Source organism: Nelumbo nucifera, chromosome 1, assembly GCF_055504915.1.
Source record: "Nelumbo nucifera cultivar China Antique chromosome 1, China Antique-T2T, whole genome shotgun sequence".
NCBI lineage: Eukaryota > Viridiplantae > Streptophyta > Magnoliopsida > Proteales > Nelumbonaceae > Nelumbo > Nelumbo nucifera.
The window spans coordinates 149,755,682-149,775,295 of record NC_142649.1 but is presented as its reverse complement, the minus strand read 5'-3'; the positions used below and the strand labels follow the sequence as shown (position 1 = coordinate 149,775,295).

General features: G+C 44.4%; 1 long non-coding RNA gene across 13 annotated transcripts; it reads right to left on the bottom strand.

Annotated features, from left to right (window-relative positions):
- Positions 1-243: 243 nt before the first annotated feature.
- LOC104606560 (uncharacterized) lies at positions 244-19,142 on the bottom strand. Of its 13 annotated transcripts, XR_016080385.1 has the most exons (9): positions 18,775-19,123; positions 16,759-17,414; positions 3,886-16,439; positions 3,666-3,769; positions 3,341-3,512; positions 3,106-3,228; positions 2,087-3,006; positions 1,100-1,232; positions 244-623 (listed from the first exon to the last, which is right to left on the bottom strand). It is a non-coding gene; the product is annotated as an uncharacterized LOC104606560 (long non-coding RNA). The 13 variants fall into 13 exon arrangements; XR_016080379.1 differs by having other exon boundaries at positions 244-3,006; positions 3,886-6,355; positions 6,435-16,439; positions 18,775-19,138; XR_016080382.1 differs by having other exon boundaries at positions 244-2,352; positions 2,484-3,006; positions 18,775-19,129.
- Between the last annotated feature and the right edge of the window lie 472 nt (positions 19,143-19,614).

Genomic DNA, 19,614 nt, shown 5'->3' with positions numbered 1-19,614 from the left:
CACATGGAACTCATGTCATTATATATGTCATGAACTAAAATTGTTCAGCCTAAAACTAAAACCTGAGTCGCGATTAACTGAATTATGAATTTAAGACATACAAAATTATATTTTATTGGCTCAACATAAACCCACAAGGCACAAACCCAAACCACGAACTCAAAATGGAAATCACAAGTATACATTCTAAAAAAAAGGCTTTTCAATAGACTGGTTGTCCTAGAATATTAGATTAGAAGATAATTTTGACCCTTCCAACGAATTCAAAATCTCTATTTAAAGGGAATAAATAGATAATCAAACAAATAAATAGAAAGAGAAAATGAAGAAATGAGATTTGATCAAGCAGAACCTGTAGATTCTTTACAGTTAGATTGGTTTCAACCCAAACCCGGTCCATTGATATTGGCTTAATCCAACCCAATCCAATATAAATTTGTTACCAATCCAATCTAATAAATATTATGGACCAACATGTCTTGTTGGTCTGTCCAAATTGATTTTGGACTAGAGGGGGTCCAATCCAAAACCGGTCCATTGACACCCTTATGTACAAGACATCATACATCACTTACTATTCAGAGTTTCACCAACAAACTTTGCAATGTTTCTGCACAGTTGACCTGAAAAAAGAAAATGAAATAAATCATAACCTGTTAAACCTGCTCAGTTTATCATGCATCTACATGTAAACACACCCTTATGAATACATATGCATTCAAATGAAAGAAATAAACATAATACCATGAGGTGATACTCAAAATGCTAGTGCATTGTATACAAATGACAAACCAAACTCTCTTTTGTTCATTCCCATTTTAAAGTGCTCCGATGGAAGGATGTAAACAGATTCGATCCAGCTACATCCCCATCTAAGATCCAATTACCAAACCTTTAGATTCAAATCTGTTATGAAATCTGATATCATGAATTTAAATTTAATCAGAATCCATCTATTGTATTTAAAATGACAAATAAATTTAAAAACTAATGGCTGTCATCCCAAACTTGGTGGAGAAGCTCATCCCATCTGGCCTAGCAAGTTTTTAGGCCTGGCCTTACATTTTGCATCCAGACTAGTCTTGACCCAGGATTGTACCTATGTGCCCATTTAGGAGGGTTAAAGTGCAGCCGCTTCTGTCTTTCCGAGGTGGGTCTCACAGGTCAGCCTATAAGCATCTTTCTTTTGGTCTACCTTCTGCCTCCCACATAGTGGTGCTTGGGTTGTCTCACTTTGAAGTCAAAACATAAATGAAAGGGTGAGAGAATATTCAGATAAAATAATCTGAGTAGAAAGGAACCTTTAATTTGATCACTTTTCTTGGCAATTTAATCATATAATCACAAAAAATTGCAACCCAGGAAAGGATCCATGAAAATCAATACCAATTCTATGTTCAACTTGGACATAAAATGAAGAATTTAACTATTCTAGAATTTGAAAGTGACCTATTTTTTGGGTAATTGTGATAAATATGAAGAAAACAAGCACGTATTTAATTAGTTTATTGAAGAAGGAAATGAGCTATGTACTGCATTACTTACCACAATATCGTTATTGATATCCCAAAGAACAGAGAAAGCAATGCCAGTTTTGATTTTTCTATCTCCATTATTAGCTCTCAAACTCTTCGCCAACTTGGTATGCATTAATAAGCCCTTTCCTAACTTCTACAGGATGGGCATTGGGATTCAAGGTTGCACAACAAGAATCCATTATAGTAGTAGCTTCACTGCTAGCTAAACTCTACAAGGTCGCAAAACAGTTGGTCTAGATGAAGGAATAAATTTGATAAAGCTCAAAGAAAGAGCCCTGACTCCAGATCCAGGGAAAATGGAATCCCTGGACACAAACAACAAAAGGTATCAAGTAGCAATTGAAACACCAGAGTCGTGGTTCACATAGACTTCAATGCATTGGAGGTGTAATTAGGGATCATAACTCAAATAGGAACCTTCGAAGGCCCCCATGGCACCAATACGTAGAAAATTTGTAAGAACCAAAATCCCTAAGCAGACGAATGTTTCTCATATACATTTGGAAGAGAGACAAAAGAAATGCAGAAACTTTAGGGCTACGACTTACCTCAAAGAAGCTTAAAGTATCTCTCGTTGGTGCCGTCATGCCAATTCAAAGAAGAACGAAGAGTAGACTCTCTCTCTCTCTCTCTCTATGTGCGTGTGTGTCACCATTGGCACCATGAACCACAGTAACCACTGTGTGTCACCATTGGCATCATGAATCACAGTAACCACAGTGTCAATAAGGGAACAACCAACAGACGAATTGCAACCCTTACCATGCACTAGATATAAAGCCATCTCCGTCAGAGAAGGAAGCCACTGCAACGCCTACCAACCAACAAAAGGAAAAGAAAACAACCTAAAAACAGAACCCATAACAGAGAAGAACTAACAAATCAACCAACAAAAGCAAAAGAAAACAACCAAAAAACAAAAACCCATAACAGAGAAGAACTAACAAATCTGAGAAGAACAAAGAGGAGAATGAGAGTATGCATTCCAAAGAGAAGATGTGGGGCACGCCCTATGGGGCGCTGATTTGCCAGACCTACGCTCCTTTGCACCTCACGAGGTGGAGAAGGAACCACAAGGCGTCGTGAACGGTGTCCCCCTCTCAACCTCTCTCTCTCTCTCCCTGTCTCCCCCTTCTCTCTGGCTCGCTCATTCTCTCTCTCCCTGACACCGCCCTCCTCGAACTGAAAGCGATTTCACCACCGCCACTGTCACGAGATTCAGACCTAGAGAGCTCTACAGCGGCTCTAGTTACTGCTGCTGCAAAAGCTGCTTATTCAAAAGCATCTTGTGCTGCAGTGGCAACATCTCTGTACTTCCTGATTTCATTGATCTTGGAGTGAACTGCTCATCCTTTTCTTTCTCCTCTACAAAATTATGTGTCTTCTCTCCAAGCCCAGCATCATCTAAGTTAGAAGATGGGCCTTGCTTGGGATGATTCTTCCTCTGATTCCTCTCCAATTTCTCCTACTGAGAATATTAAAAAAAAAAAAAAACAGTTATACATATGCCAAGATTAAACTGTATCTCTGGTTCTCTTAACACTAATTAACACAATAATCTACGCACCTTGGTAGCATCAGAAGAAACTTCCTCAAGATACAGAGTGATCCCGTTCTCGGTAGCAATTTCTTTTAGCACCTTCATTCTGCTCTCCGTATTTGGCGATCGTGTGGACATCTTCTGTATCATCTACAAAAACCATGGACAGACGATTTTCATCAATATACAAGAGCTATGTAGTTGAAGATTTTTTGTAAAAGTGAAGAAGACAGCAACCTTGAAATGAGCACCACAGCCCTACCATGGGATTCACCTCGCAACTGTTGCCTAATTCAACAGCTCGTGCAGCAAATTCCTTCCCAAATCGTGAAGTGAAGACCGCATGTATCTCTTGGAGCTCTGGAAACTCGCCACATCTTGAAACAGCAAAAATCAAACTTGATATCGCCTCCTTCAACTCATCAGGTCATTCTCTGTAGAGAGGTGAAACAAACATGTGCATCAAAAAAACGAGAGCTCAGAAGTCAAAATTAACCAAACTGTTGTACTGTTTATCTAGCAACAACCCAGACCATCTGATCAATACCAAATCTTAAACAACTGAAAGTGATGAGAAGAAAACTCACTTGTTGTTCTCAATGAGGACGATCCTTTCTATCAGGAGATTGCAGTATCCCTCAATCATAACAAACACGTCCAGCATGTTCTGGTCTTTGATCACATGCTCAACCTGTTCAAAGGTGACATGAGAGATGAGACATCAAGCAATGGCGTCATGGGCAATTGAAGAGGAGTTTGATGAGTTGAGAGGGAGCGAGAGAGAAAGTTATTTGGCAGGGAACTTACACCAAGGATAGCACGTTCATGGTGTCCGAGGTTGAGAAGCTGAACGACATCGGAGCGTGCTTGAGAGCAGCGAACCTGACGCTGGTTCCTCCAGTCTTCCAAAGACTGCCTCTTCTTCAGCTTCCTCTCCGCCGATGATTTCTGAGACTCCGCATCTTCTCTGTCTTCCTTGATCGTAAACAAAACCCTTGATGGTCTGTATAATCCGTGCCATTTCAGCGAGTCCACAAGCTCCGGAGCCGCATCCTGCGCATCGGAGGCCAGGCAAGTTCTCCATGGAGTTCTTTCGCCGGAACAAAGAAAACAAAAAGAACAAAGAGGGAGAGAAAGGGAGGCATAGAGAGTATCAAAGAAAGAAAGAGATGAGAGTTTGAGCGGAGGGAGACAAAATTATGGACACGTGTGTGTCATGCAATGAACTATCATTGGGATTGTTCACTGGGATGCGATCGGACTGCTCTCTCTTAACATGATTGGGTTGCTCTCACGTAATGTATAGTCTAGATGACATGCACGTGTGAGTTTATTATGACACACATTCTGGCTACAAGAAGATTACATTTTGCGAAAGGGAGAGCATATGGGGCCCCGCGTTGTAGGGACTCGCTCATATTAGGCTCAAGCTCGAGTGGAATTAGAGATTTGAGATCGAGCTTGATTCCAACTCAAATCAAAAGCTCAAAAGTTTGAACTTAGTTATTTTTTATTACAAGTTTTTTAAACAAACGAGGCTTTGAGCCGAGGTCCCCCAATTACTGAGGTGTCAAATTTGAGATTGAGCTCGAGTCTAACTCGAGTCAAAAACTCGAAACTTCGAACTTAGCTACCTTTGATTTCAAGTCCCTCAAGCAACCGAGGTCTTCCTCAATTGCTGAGGTGCCAAACCGAGGTCTCCCTCAACGGCTGAAGTGTCGAGAGGAGGTTTCCTAGCAAGCGAGGTGTTGAGCTAAGGTCTCCCTTAGTTGACAAGGTGCCAAGTTGAGGTCTCCCTTAATTGATAAGGTGCCGAGCTGAGGTCTCCCTTAGTTGTCAAGGTGTTGAGCCAAGATCTCCCTCAGTGATCGAGGTGCCGAGCCAAGGTCTCCCTTAGTGGTCGAGGTATCGTCTAGCTCGAGCTCGATTCGAATTAGAGACTTGAGCTTGAGCTCAGAGGTTCGAACTCGACTTAGCTCGAACCCGACTACCTTTGATTGCATGTCCCCTAGCAGCCAAGATGCCGAGCTGAGGTCTCCTTCAGTTGGAGAGAGAGTGACATTCTTGTAATTTATAAGGAGAGAGAGAGATGACATTATTGTAAATTAAAAGAAAAAAAGAGGGAGAGAGAGTTAGTAGGAGAGAGTAGCATTCTTGTAATTTGAAAGAAAAAAAGCAAGAGAATTGATAGAGTAGCATTCTTGTAATTTCTAAGAAAGAAAGGCAAAAAATACTATTAAGTTCCATTTCCTTCATCCTTAGGCCTTCTTACGTACACATTTCAACTTAATATATATACTAGCAGAAAGGGCCCGTGCTCATGGCAAGGAAACAATTTTGAATAATTCTTTATTGAATAATTGGGAGATTAAAATTGAAGGAAGAAGTTAATATGCGTTGCAAGAGCTTAGACAAATTAAATTATTATATAGAAAAAAAGAAATTGAGAACGTATTTTTTAGTGAAAGCATCAAAGTTACTTAAAATAAATTAAAATTTATATCTAATAATACCGGTGAGAACCTCATGTTGAAATGGTTGCAGAAATAGGTTTTTAATTAGTTTTTGGGTAAATTATTTCTGAAATTAAGGTAGAGAGAGTGGGTTATAAAAAAAATAAGTCTGTATTTCTGGATATTAAGGTAAAATTAAATTAAGGCAAGTCCTTTTTTCTGAAAATTAAGGTAGAGAGAAAGTAGGTTATAAAAGGGATAGGTAGACTGTATTGCTCTTCAGAAATTTGAATTTATAACCCCCACCTAATCTACTAGTAGCCCCCCTATAAACCGCCTCTGCACCTACAACAAAAGACATTGGTTAAATGTGATGGCAAAATACACCCAATTAAATGTATGAAAACTTTAATGTAATTGGTTGATATCTAGATTTACGGTGCAATTAACATGTATTAGTAAATGCACCTTTAATTTTAATTTTAAGTGTAAACTAACTATACCCTTACTATTTTAATTTTAATTTTAAGTGTAATTGGTTGATATCGTTAGGATATTTCGTCACAATTCATACACATACACGTGATCTCACGTGACCTATAATTTTTTTCAAAATCCAATATTACCCTATCGAAGAAGAAGGTTATGAATTAACTCTGGCTTGCCTGGAAATCGAACGGCTGATCTGAGTTGCCCTCCCGTTCCAACACTCCATTTTGCGACAGCAGCGTTCGAGGATGCCATGAACGGCTGATTGAGTTGACTTCAAGGATCATAGAGAACAACTCCATTTTGCGACAGCAGTGCTCGAAATTCTACAGTTTCTGTCAAAATTCGAGCTCCATTAATGGCGTATGCACAAATGCCCCGAGCAAAGTTGCAGAGCTTTGTAGCGATGCTTACTATAGAGAGGTAAGAGCTTGCCGTACGCCTTCAGGGAGAAGGAAGAGCTGAACAGGAAGGAGGACTTTGGGCTTCGGAATTCGAAGCTCAAAAACTAGAGTAGGAAACAACGCCATAGGAAATCTGGTTTCGCGAGAAGTTATACTTTGGAGGAGGTCTTCTCGTCGTTCCAAGCTGCTTTAATGGGTCTTCAATCGACACCTGAGGTGAAATTTTGCTAATAGATTCAGTATTATAAAGAAGAATTTTTTTATGAATTCTGCTCAGTCTCCCATGGAATTCGATACCATGGCTTGTTTCTTTGATCCCACCACTTTTTCTATAATTCTGCTCAGTCTCCCAAGGAGAAGTTTTTTATGAATTCTGGAAGCCCACCTCCTTTGAACAGGTGCTATTTTTGTTGGTGGTCTCTAAACACCTGTTGGATTTAGGGAAAGGCAGGACCTTCTACGATTCCGTCTCCAAATGGCTGACTGCCATGACGAAAAAGAAACAGGAAAGGGGGAGGGGGGGAGAGGAGAGTACAGGTCGAGAGAGGTTTTCTCAGAACACATAATACAAGTTTTCTACTGCAACTGTTCCGTCTCCGAATCCTTCCAAATCGCTTCCACTTTTGTCATTCTGTTACTGCACAAAGGCAAGTTCTTTTCCTCTTGACAGCAGCTGTAATTGGGTGAAATGGGAAACATGCTCTTCTCTAATTACAGAGTCCAGGATTCTTGTCAATTAAAATCAAATTTGTCCCCATAAATGTGGTTAGGATTTTGATGTACCAATGTTTTTTTCCTTTATTTTATTTAATTTTGAAAATTTAAAGAAAAATAAAGGGTAAAATTGTCTTTTTATTTTTTAGCGCACTAACAATAAGGGAAATATTAGTCAATTGTCAGAAACAACAGGGATAGTGTTAGTCAATTTTCAAACAGTAAAGATACACTTAATCAATTAGCTAAACCATAAGAGTAATTTAAGAAATTTACCCTACTTCACCCATGGAAATGCTCTGCTTCTTTTTCCATTAATCAAACATCTGAAGCTCCTCAGTTTTCATGATCTTACCTTCTTGAGGTAAATTTGCTTCCGCACATTTACCTTTTAATTATTTATTTTCTACCAATTTTTTCACATATATAGGATATTTAAATATGCATTGAATATATAATTTCCATGCATAGAAATGCAGGTGTACATGAGGCCAAGGTCTTAAACTGGACCTTAATTCCTCATGGAAGTGGAACAAATTCATGGATGTTTTTGGATGGAACATTATGCTACTTCTAGCCAATAAACTTTTCCTTGGGCTTCCAAAAGCATCCATGAATTTGTTCCTGATGTAGCGTGATCTGGTCACTCCTAGCTGGTAGAGGCCTCGCTCCTACCTGGCGACGGATGGCACTTGAGAAGGAGAAGAAGATGAAGGATTCCCAAGGAGATTGTCCGGCGAGAACACTCCAATGCTTAAGTTAGAACTCGATGGAGAGCTTAGAGAGTTGTAAAGGAAAATGAGCTAAGACTGGAGATGCGCACTTACTCAAAAAATTAATCCCCTTGCCACTTGGAAATCGGGGCCTTTATATACTAATACTCTATCAAATCGGGTGTAACCGCCTCTGATTCTCTACTATAGCCGTTATTCGCCAGGCTGATTCGACTGGTGCAGATAACCGTCGCAGAGTACAATCTTGTCAGTTGAGAGACGTTATGCAGAGTTGGTGTGCACGACGCCGCTTGAAGTGAGACGTGGGCGCAGTCCTCTGGACTGGCAGGTGCTGCACTGCCAAACAAGAGACGTGGGAGCAGTATGACAGGTACGGTCTTGTCAGATAAGAAGTTTTCCAAAGACTCTGGGTTAATCAATAGTGAGCTCCTTTGTAGCGAGCTCCTTCGTAGCGAGCTCCAATAGCGAGCTGTCTTGTGGCGATATGTTCTGCTGGGATTTCAACGAGCTCATTACGCCGAGTTGTGGCCAAGCTGTCATGCTGAGTTGTTGCTTACGTCGAGTCATGTCCACGTGTCACCTGGTTAGGAGGTCGGGTCAAATCACCCCCCATCAATTGCCCCCCACTCCTCGGGCTAAGGGTTTTGCTCTAGTGCGGGGAGTTCACGAAATGACGGGTGGATTTGACCCACAATTCAAATTGCTCTGACCGGCCACGTGTGATTTTCAGGTTTTTTGGGCACCAAAAAACGCATCAAACTGCCTTCAGTTTCGGAAGATGTGCGACCGTCTTTATTGGGAGCCGTTGGATTCACTTTAATCGGAGCCGTTGGCTTTCAGGCATAGTGGCTATAAATAGGAAGGCCCCATGCCTCATTTTTTACGCCAACTTGCCTTGCTTCTGGTTTTGAGGTCATGCCTTCGTCGTGTTTACTCGAGCTCTCCCCGTTCGCGTCGCTTTCTCAATTCATTTCTTCTGGTGAGTCCCCTGTCTTCTCCAATAATGTCTGGGTACCCATGGGACGGTAACCAGGGCAAGGTCCCCTCGAGCTCGGGGGGCGCTTGGGGTTTCCTCGAGGGACGATCTCTAGAGGCTCGGGAAGCCTTCGGTAATTTGGCTTCCACTTCGGGAGCCGGATAGCTTTGGCCCTTCCTCCATGTCAATGGAGAGACTTCAGGCCCTAGTTGATGTACTCTCCCGGGCTGTTAGGCCCTTTTTTTGTTTATAAGAACTAGTAATGAAATGTTCCTCTCTTTTTTTGCTAAGTGTTATGTGATTTACTCTTTTGCCGAAGTGACTATTTCACTCGAAATGTTAGGGCTAAGTACCCGAAGGGTTTCTTGACTATCGTCACCCCGAGCTGTCTCCCCGTACTTAGCAGGGGTGATTTTAGGATGTACACCGGGGTGAGCAACATAGTAAGGCATATGCCCGACTTGTCTACACCTGGGTTACTGAAGTTGAAGTCGGTTGTCCCTAACAGGTCCAACTTGTATACCGGGGCGGGCTATGCATCACAAGATTCACACCCGAGCTGCATGTGCCTTTGGTACTAATACTTAGCCTATGTTGATAAAGCGGTTAGGTCTTATATGGTGTCGAGGTCTTCGTTAGCTTGGCGTTTTAGCCCTTAGGCTGGGGGAGTGACTTATAGTCCACTCTCCTAGAGTTCGCCCATGCTGAAGAGGCGACGGGATCTTATAGTGCTGAGGTCTTTGTTAGCTCAGCATTTTGGTCCTTAGGCTCTGGGAGCGACTACAGTCCACCCCCTTCTGGAGTTCGCCCATGACGAAGAGGCGATTGGGTCTTATAGTGCCGAGGTCTTTGTTAGCTCGGCATTTTGGCCCTTAGGCTCTGGGAGAGACTATGGTCCACCCCCTTCTGGAATTCGCCCATGCCGAAGAGATGACTGGGTCTTATAGTGCCGAGGTCTTTTGTTTGCTCGACATTTTGGCTCTTAGGCTCTGGGAGCGACTTGTAGTCCACTCTGCTCGGCGATTACAGGTAATATTGCCTTAAGTTGACAATATTCCATGCCCGAGGTATTTGTCTCCCTTCTAGGGTTTTGAGCTCATACGTTCCTTCCCCGATCACCCGCTTTACTCCGTAGGGTCCTTCCCAATTTGGCCCGAGCTTACCAACACCTAGCTCAAGCACCATAACTTTACAAGGAACCAGGTCTCCGACACGGAGGTTCCGCTTCTTAACCTTGGAGTTATAGTACCGAGCTACTCTCTGGTAGTAGGCCGTGGTCCTAATGTACACGAGGTCCCATACCTCATCAAGTAGGTCGAGGTTGGTGCGTAGCTCGCCTTCGTTTGCTTTGTCATCGTACACTTCTAGACGTAGCGTGGGAACCTCGATCTCGGCTGGGATGACTGCTTCTGTGCCATAAGTGAGGTTGAAGGGGGTCTCACCTGTTGCGGTCTTTACCGTGGTCCGATAAGCCCATAGTAAACTGGGTAGCTCGTCTACCCATAGTCCCTTAGCTCGGTCGAGGCATGCCTTCAGTCCACAAAGAATGGCTCTATTCGTGACCTCTGCTTGATCATTTTCTTGAGGGTGCACCACCAAGGTGAAGTTTTGTTGAATTCCCATATCTTTGCACCAGTTCTGGAATTTAATATCTTCGAACCGCTTACCATTGTCAAATATCAGTACCCAGGGTTGTCCGAAACGGCACACTATATTCTTCAAGAAGAAGTTCTACACATTCCACGTTGCGATCATTGTGAGAGGTTCAACTTCTACCCATTTAGTGAAATAATCAACTGCCACCACTAACAACCTCCTCTGCCCTGCCGCTGGCGGAAATGGTCCGAGTATATCGATCCCCCACTATGCGAAAGGCCACGGACTGGTGAGATACTTCAGGTCAGCGGCAGGCTAGTGGTGGATGTTAGCGTGCTTCTAGCACTTGTCACATCTTCTGACGAGCTCAATCGCATCTGCCTACATCATTGGCTAGTAGTATCCCTGTCGTAGCGCTTTCTGGGCAAGAGACCTGCCCCCCAAGTGTCCACGGCATAGGCCCTCATGAGTGTCGCGGAGCACGAGCTCGGCCTTGGAAGGTCACAAGCAACGCAAAGAGCGGAGCGTGTAAGACATTCGGTGCAGCCATTCATCTATCATGACGTATTTGGCCGCATGGCATGCTACCCTTCTGGCGGCATTACGATCTGCAGGGAGGGTCCCGTGCAACAAGAAGCTCGCGAGCGGGTCGATCCAGCTCGACTCTGCTTGCTCGACAGGACCGACCTCCCCTGCCCCCCAAGAATGCTAGACCGAGGCAAATTTTCTATGTACACGGTTCTCATGGTATTATCACTGGTGCTGGCTAACCAGGACAGGGCGTCGGCCTCAACGTTCTCTGATCTCAGGATTTGATTGATGAAGTGTAATAGGAAGTTGAGTAGAGCCTCTCTTATTTTGGCAAAATAGGCAATCATGGTTGGCTCGTGAGCCTCATATTCACCTGTAACTTGGTTGACCACGAGCTAAGAATCACTACAGATGACGATGTGCTTGGCTTTCATTTCATTTGCTAGAGCTAGCCCGGCTATTAACGCCTCGTACTCCGCTTTATTGTTGGACGTCGCGAACTCAAAGCATAACGCATACTCCAGTTTCACCTCGCTTGGCCCATACAGAACGGTTCCAGCTTTGCTGCCCTGCTGGTTGGACGAGCCATCCACGTGAAGGATCCAGGGCTCCTCATCCCAGCTCAGTTCGATCTAACGAGGAGAGAAGCCGCACTGGTTGCTACCTCACGGTGCTCGAGCCCAAACGGCCAGGGAACCTTGGGCTCATCCAACCTGGGGGCCTCAGGCTCGATCGGCCTGAGGACTTCGATGCTGAAAGTGCATTCCACGACAAAGTCAGCTAAGTCTTGGGCCTTGATAGTAGTTTGCGGCTTGTATTGGAGGTCGTATTCACTGAGTTCAATGGCCCACTTTGTCAACCTACTGGAGACCTTGGGCTTGAGCAAGACTTGCCTTAGAGGCTTATTGGTGAGGACGACGACAGTATAAGCTTTGAAGTATGGACGGAGCTTCTGAGCTGCAATGACTAGCGCGTACGCCAACTTTTCGATCTCTAGATACCTCGTCTCTACACCCTGCAACACTTTGCTAACATAGTAGATAGGTCGCAGGACCCGATCTACTTCTCTTATCAGTATCGAGTTGACCACCTCGTCACTTGCAGAGAGGTACAACTCCAAAACATCACCCTCCTCGGGTCGGGTTAAGACTGGGATACTGGCAAGGTACCTTTTGAGCTCGTCAAACGTGAGTTGGCACTCTTCGGTCCATTCAAAGCCTTTGCTTTTAAATGCCTTAAAGAAAGGTAGGCAGCGATCTGCCGATTTGGACATGAAGCGGCTTAGAGCGGCTATATGGCCATTCATCCTCTGAAGCTCCTTCAATTTCCGGGGGGGTCTCGTATCTAGGATTGCCTTAATTTTTTCTGGGTTGGCCTCAACGCCGCGCCAGTTGACGATGTACCGTAGGAATTTACCCGATGTGACATCGAAGGCACACTTGTTTGGGTTTAGTTTCATATTAAACTTATGCAAAATTTCAAAAACAGAATGCAAATCTTTTATTAAATCATGTGAAAACTGAGTTTTGATGATCATGTCATCTACATAACATTCTATTTTCTTGCCGATCAACGGCTCAAACAACTTATTTACAAGTCTTTGGAAGGTAGCCCCGGAATTTTTCAATCCAAAGGGCATGACCTTGTAACAGTACAGGCCTAGTTCAGTTATAAAAGCTATTTTTCTTCGTCGCTAGGACCATTCTTATTTGGTTATAGCCCGAGTAGGCGTCCAGGAAACTTAGCAACTCATGCCCTGAGGTCACGTCCACTAGGCGGTCAATCTTTGGGAGTGGGAAGCAATCCTTCGGACAAGCTCGGTTTAGGTCGGTATAATCGACGCACATGCGCCATTTACCGTTGGCCTTCTTTACTATGACTGGGTTGGCTACCCAGCTCGGGTAATGGACATCTCTGATAAAGTCGGCTGCGAGGAGCTTCCCGACCTCCTCGTCAACTACTCTCTAGTGCTCCAGGGCTAAGTTGTGTTTCTTTTGTCTAATGGGTCTAACTACAGGGTCAGTATTTAGCCTGTGAGTTAAGATGCTAGGGTCTATGTTGGGCATCTCTACCGCGGACCACACAAAAACATTTAAATTTTGAAGTAAAAAACTTACCAATTGAGATCGCAGGGGCTCCTGGACTAAAAAGCCGATCTGGAGTGTTAGATCTGGGTCCTCCGCCGAATTGGGCACGGGAACAGTCTCTTTTGTAGGTGCAGCTCGCTCTTCGTATTGCTCCGTAGGTCACTCCAGCTCAAGGTCGTCGGCCACCTTGGGTTTCCTTTTGAGGGCGGTGACGTAGCACTTGCGAGACTCGAGCTGATTGCCTCGCGCTATCCCAACTCCGAAGTCTGTGGGGAACTTCATTGCCAAATAATAGGTGGAGACCACCGCACGTAGAGTGTGGGTGATGGGCTATCTTATTATGGCGTTGTACGAGGAGGGAGTTGTGACCACCAAGAAGTCATGGTTAACCTCACTATGCTAGGCCAGGTGCCGACTTCCACAGGTACTGTGATTTTCGCCAGGGGCCTGACTTCCTCTCCGCTGAAGCCTACTAAAGGAGTACTTGCAGACTTGAGGTCGCTCTCTTGGAGATGAAGCTTGTCGAATGCTGCCTTGAAAAGAATATCTGTCGAACTGCCGGAGTTGACGAGGACGCGCTTGATTTCCAAGTCATTAATCCTTATCATTACGACGAGCGCGTCATCGTGCGGGTAGTGGACCCCGCGCTCGTCGTCCTTAGTGAAGAAGATCGGGTCTTCTGTCCTTGGCCGCTTCGGGGGGTTCTTCTCCCCCCTTCCAAACTCTTGAGTTGAAATCCGAGTTGTAGCTGAAGTGCAGCCCGCGACGATCAAACCTCTGACGATCACATGAATAGTCCCCCGAACTAGTCTCTCTTCAGGGGCCTACCTCTACGGCTGCTCTGCTTGCCTACTGCTGGGCTCGGGAGCATCTCTACCTTGCTCCCCCTGCCGACCTGCTTTATTATTACTGTTATGTACAAAGTTTCTTAAGTATCCGCGATGGATGAGCTCTTCTATCTCGTTGCGGAGGTTCTTACAATTCTTGGTACTATGATCGTGACCTTTATGAAAACTACAATACATATTCTTATTTCTTACATTGGGTTTCCCTTTCAGTAGGGGTGGCCACTTCACATACGAGGCATCTTTGATCGCCATAAGGATCTCGACCACTTCACGTTCAAGGGTGTATAGTCAGTTCTTTCTGCTGGAGGGGCTTGGAAAGGCTGACCTGGTCTTGCCCCCCGAGCTGGGTCTTTCTTCTTCTTGTTGTCCCCGTGGGTCGAGGACTCAGTTTCTCTTTTCCTCTTTTTAGGCACACTTTCATTTTTCTGGTTGATCTCCTCCTCGTTCCTATGAACTGGTCCGCAAGTGTGAGGAACTCGGTTACAGTCTTGGGCCGATTGACCACCACGTGCCACTTGAACTCTTTGTGCGTGATGCCTCTCTTGGCTGCTGTAAGCCGCACTGCGGGGTCCAAGTCAGGTATCTGCAAACAAGCGTCATTGAACGCTTGATGTAACTCCCAATGGACTCTCCTTCCCTCTAAACTATGCCGATGAGGCTCTCCTGGGTTCTCGGGCACCGCTTGCTGGTGACGAAATGAGAGGTGAAGACTTGCACGAACTGCGCCCAGCTTTTTATTGATCCAGGCACGAGGTTCTTGTACCACGTGTGGGCTACTCCTTTGAAGGCTGTTGAGAAGGCCATGCACATGCAGGACTCACTGGCCCTTGCTAAGTGCATCTACGACTCGAAGGCATCGATATGGTCATTTGGATCGAACAATCCATCATACTTGTCCAAGGGAGGAAGCTTGAAGTCCTTTGGCATAGAGACGACTAGAAGTTCTGGAGACAGGGGGGACGACACTGAGAGGAGTGGAGTGGCTTTAACTTCGTCCGAGCTCACCTCCCCCTTACCCTTGAGCTCGGGCAGGTTGTGAGTGGCAGTTCGGCGAGCTCAGCGGCATCTCCGCTACTTCGCTGGCTCGGAGTTAGTACTATTTGCTTCTGTGTTGCCGAGCTCGATGGGCCCAGGGTGGGGCTCGGATTGCTGCTGATGGCTGTGAACTGAAGGGCCTTGTCTATAGTCTGCGGCCAGGACCTCGAACTGATTTTTGGCGAGCAGAATCTCGAATTGTGAGGGCTAAGGCGATGCAGGTCTGATCGACTGAGAGTCCCTCGACCTGACTACAGGCTGCGAGGTGGGGGGAGTAAGTTGTCTTTCCCTCCTACCGTGGTATGAGACCTGACTCCCAAGAGGATTCTGAGTTCGAGAGGTCTCTCCTCGGCGAGGAAGACACTCGCTGCGATGGCGGGGCTGAGCCTGCTGCGTAGCGGGGTGTCGATGTGGAACTTGCTGTTGATGCTGAGGCAGCGGTGGGAACTGCTGCTGGTACTGATGTTGGTAGAAGTACTGGAGCATTTGCTGCTGGTACAGATGGAACTGGTGGACCTGCTGCATTTGAGCTTGCATAGCTCGCACGCAGTGTACCAAGTTATCCAATTGGTTATGTCTGGCCACCGGGGGAACTAATAGTTCTGCAAAGGTCGTCTCTACCGGCGAGGGGAGTAGAGCACTTACTGGCCAATGCAAATGGTAGGGAGATGAGGTCGTTCCCCGGAGGTGTTTTAGTCGGCACTTCGTCCGGCGTTGCTGGAGGAAGCCATTGAAGTCTTACTGAAGTTGCTTGGTGAGAGGCTTTTTGAAGCGTTTCCCACAGATGGCGCCAAATGATGTAGCACGATCTGGCCACTCCTAGCTGGCAGGGACCTCGCTCCTATTTGGCGATGGACGGCACCTGAGAAGGAGAAGAAGATGAAGGATTCCTGGGGAGCTCGTCCGGCGGGAACACTCCGATGCATAAGTTAGAAATCGGTGGAGAGCTTAGAGAGTTGTAAAGGAAAATGAGCTAAGAGTGGAGATGCACACTTACTCAAAAAATTAGTCCCCTCACCCCTTGGAAATCAGGGTCGTCATATACTGATGCTCTATCAAATTGGGTGTAACTACCTCTGATTCTCTGCTACAGCCGTTATTCGCCAAGCTGATTTGACTGGTTTAGGTAATCGTCGCAGAGTACGGTCCTGTCAGTTGAGAGACGTTATACAGAGCTGGCGTGCACGACACCGCTTGACATGAGATGTGGGCGCATTCCTCTGGACTAGCAGGTGCTGCGCCGCCAGACAAGAGACGTGGGAGCAGTCTGACAGGTACGGTCTTGTCGGATAACAAGTTTCCCGAAGACTCTGGGTGAATCAATAGCAAGCTCCTTTGTAACGAGCTCCTTCGTAGCGAGCTCCAATAGCGAGCTGCCTTACAGCAAACCGTTCTGTAGCGAGCTGTCTTGTGACGAGCTATTCTGCTGGGATTTCAATGAGCTCATTACGCCGAATTGTGGCCAAACTGTCATGCTGAGCTGTCGCGTGTCACCTGGTTAGGAGGTCAGGTCAAATCACCCCATCAGTTCCATACCCCTTATTTAGTAGACAGGGATAGATAGCCAAGTCAAGTCCATAAGCAATTCTTTAAAATAAATATGCTGCCTATTGCATGTATACAAAAAAGACACGAGGCATGTATAGGGGAAAAGTGAAAATAACTATTGTAGTGCACGTAAGTTATTTTAAGATAAAAATTTAAAATGACAAAATAGTTGGAGAGAGATACTCTTAATGTACAATCAATAGCAAGAAACATTTTAATCTCAAGTATATAACTACTAAGAAATGCATAAGCATATGCAACTTACTCAAATGAAAAGAAAATAGAAACAGAAGCCTGCCATGTCCGTATCAAATGTTTCATATAACTGTACAAGAATAGACTATCCAAGATAAGAAGGAACCCCATGAAAGACACAATCCCGATATGAGACAACATGGGAACAGATGGAGTCGTCTCAAACTTTCAATGTACTCAACCTCATCTGAGCCAACCAATGCAAAGCTTTAATTAACAGGAGAGCAGTTACCATTGCAAGAAACATAACAGAGAAATCTTGTCGGAATATTGTGATCACAAAAAGGATTTCCATGATCTCCCTCCATGACTGTTCATTCAATCTCTCAACTTCTGCTTCTCTGAGGGACCCAAGGAACAAGTGCTTAATTAACTGCCACAAAATGCACATGACGACCAGACCCATATTTAAAAGAAGCACCAAACTGATCTTGTGTGTGGACAGATACACCATAGCTGGGTAAAATTGACCTCTACTGCTGAAGGCATGATAAATTATAGCAAGTGTGCCCCACTAAACTAAGCCCGGCATAAGTTTGCAGACTCATCATCGCTTCTATGAGCTCTTTCAGCACATCATTTAGAAGAACACAAATCAGACCCATATCCAAATTGAAAGTTCCAATAACTTATGGGACAACAAAAAACCATATGGCATGTACATATCTGTATAAAGCAGAAAATCATCATCTATAATGAAATCGGCACAGATTCTAATATTATTTCAAAACATTCATCAAATGAATTTCACTTGGATATCGTTGTGTTATAGGCAATACAGGAAAACGGGTTGATGATTTTGGCATTAGCCAGATAAAAGCAGAAGATAGTTGGAGAATACCACTCCTAGGTGAATAAGATAAATCACTGGACTGGAGGTCTGATACTGGTGGATTTGTTTGAAAGTCATCCTTTTTGCAGGATGGGATGGTTATTTGTATGGTTCACCTCTGCAGGGTGTTTTCTTGAGTTAAGTGCGTTTGCTTCTGTCACCTGCCTATGATTTGGTGTGCTTTCCTTCTTTCAGGTGCGGACAGGGCTGTGGAACTACTTTGTTCCGTCTGAGGGAGTTTTGCCCTTCCTTTATACTTATCTTACCCTTTACCTTTCATTAGTAATATAAATTTTATCTCTCGTTGCCTATAAAAAAAAATAATTCCAACAATATTCCACCTAATATATAAATCTGCGCCTCTGGGGGTTGGAATGCCAAGGAAAAAATAGATGAAATGATCCTCAATCTACAGGTAGGCAACTTCTAAATGTCAACTTAATCTTCTCTTCTCCTAAATTTTTTAAGAACAGGCACAAAAAATAAGATTAATATAAAAAAAAAAAAAAAATAGAAGTACATAGAACAGACTCTATCTTCTAAACCTACGAAATCTAAAAACTCTATCCAATAGGAGAAAAGGTTAAAGAAAAACATTAAGCTCCTTTTTTTCTGATTCTCGACGCCAGAGAGGACCGGCTTCAGAGACAGCAAAAATAGGAAAGCCGAACTACAACACATCCAAGTATTGAAACTGCCAACAATATATTCAATCGGAGCAAGTTTAAAAAATAGATAAGCTCCACAAAAAATTGACCCTAGTAGAGTGTAACTCCCAAATTACTAATACGCAGTTCAAAAAATGCACTGCTGAAACAAATATAATAGATTTGGGATAATTGAATCTACGCAAAAAGAAAAAGAGAGAAGTTAAATACTACGATAGGTCAAATTTCACGAGAAATACTGCAAACTTGGGGGTGGAAGGTTTCTTAAAGGAGTCCCAGAAGAAAACATCGTTTCAGAAAACCCTAATTGAGACTGCAAAACTCAATTTGCACTGGAAGAAGGAGCCCTAATGACAAGACCAAGGCTCGATCGAATACCGCGACTTCTTATCCGAAGAAAAATCAATAATTTTGATATCAAACCCAACAGAAAAAGCCCTAATTTCTGCTTCACTATAGATTAACGGTTTGCAAATAATAAGTCGAATTAATTCAAGAATCAAGAATACTTACTAGATATTCGTACCTAGAAGTCTGGAACAGTCGAGCAGAACTCGAATTAGAGTAGAATTTCGTCGACCGAGTTGACGCGGAAAACATGCAAACGTGAAAAACCGTTGTTGGCGCAGTTCACCGTTCCTCCACGACCTGCAATGAGAACAAGAACAACTCAAGAATTCAATTCTTGTAAAAGCTTTGATCTGACTGATGTTGTGCAATCTGACTGCGCCTCCTGGAGGATGATCTGACTTCCGGTCGGACGGCGAGGTAGGTAAATCTGCAAAATAAGACTAGAGAACTTGGGGTGGTTAGCCCGACGAGGTCGCTCCGATGCTTAAATTAGTAAGCTGTTACGAGCTGAAATAGATTTGAGAATGTAGAGAGCTAGATAGCTAGAGAGTAGAGAAATCACGCGTACCTCATGCCATCGGGGTTGGAGCCTTTATATAGTTGAGTATTCGTGGGGCACACGAGAGAGTTCCAAGATATCTGGGATGTGTAGATGGAGTTCGCTCTGCTTCCGAAGGAACAGTATATAGGTAAGGCTTATCTCGCTCCTCCTTTGATTCTGGCAGAGTGAGGATAAGTGCTTATTGTGATCACAGAAAGGTCGGGGTTTGTTAACTTATCGTGATCTTGAGGGATTCGGGAGTTATTGGAGAGACCTCTGGAGTTGGTTACGCGAGAGTCAGTTACATGCCGATTCGAGTTGTTGGTTGCGAACTGGTAATTCGGCATTTTAGTTTTGAACTGGCTTGAATACCGAGGTGCCTCGATGCCGAGGTGAGACCTGCATCAACGTGGCTCTGCTCCGAGGTGATTCTTAAGCCGTGGCCTTTGTGCCGAGGTGACTGAATACGCGAGC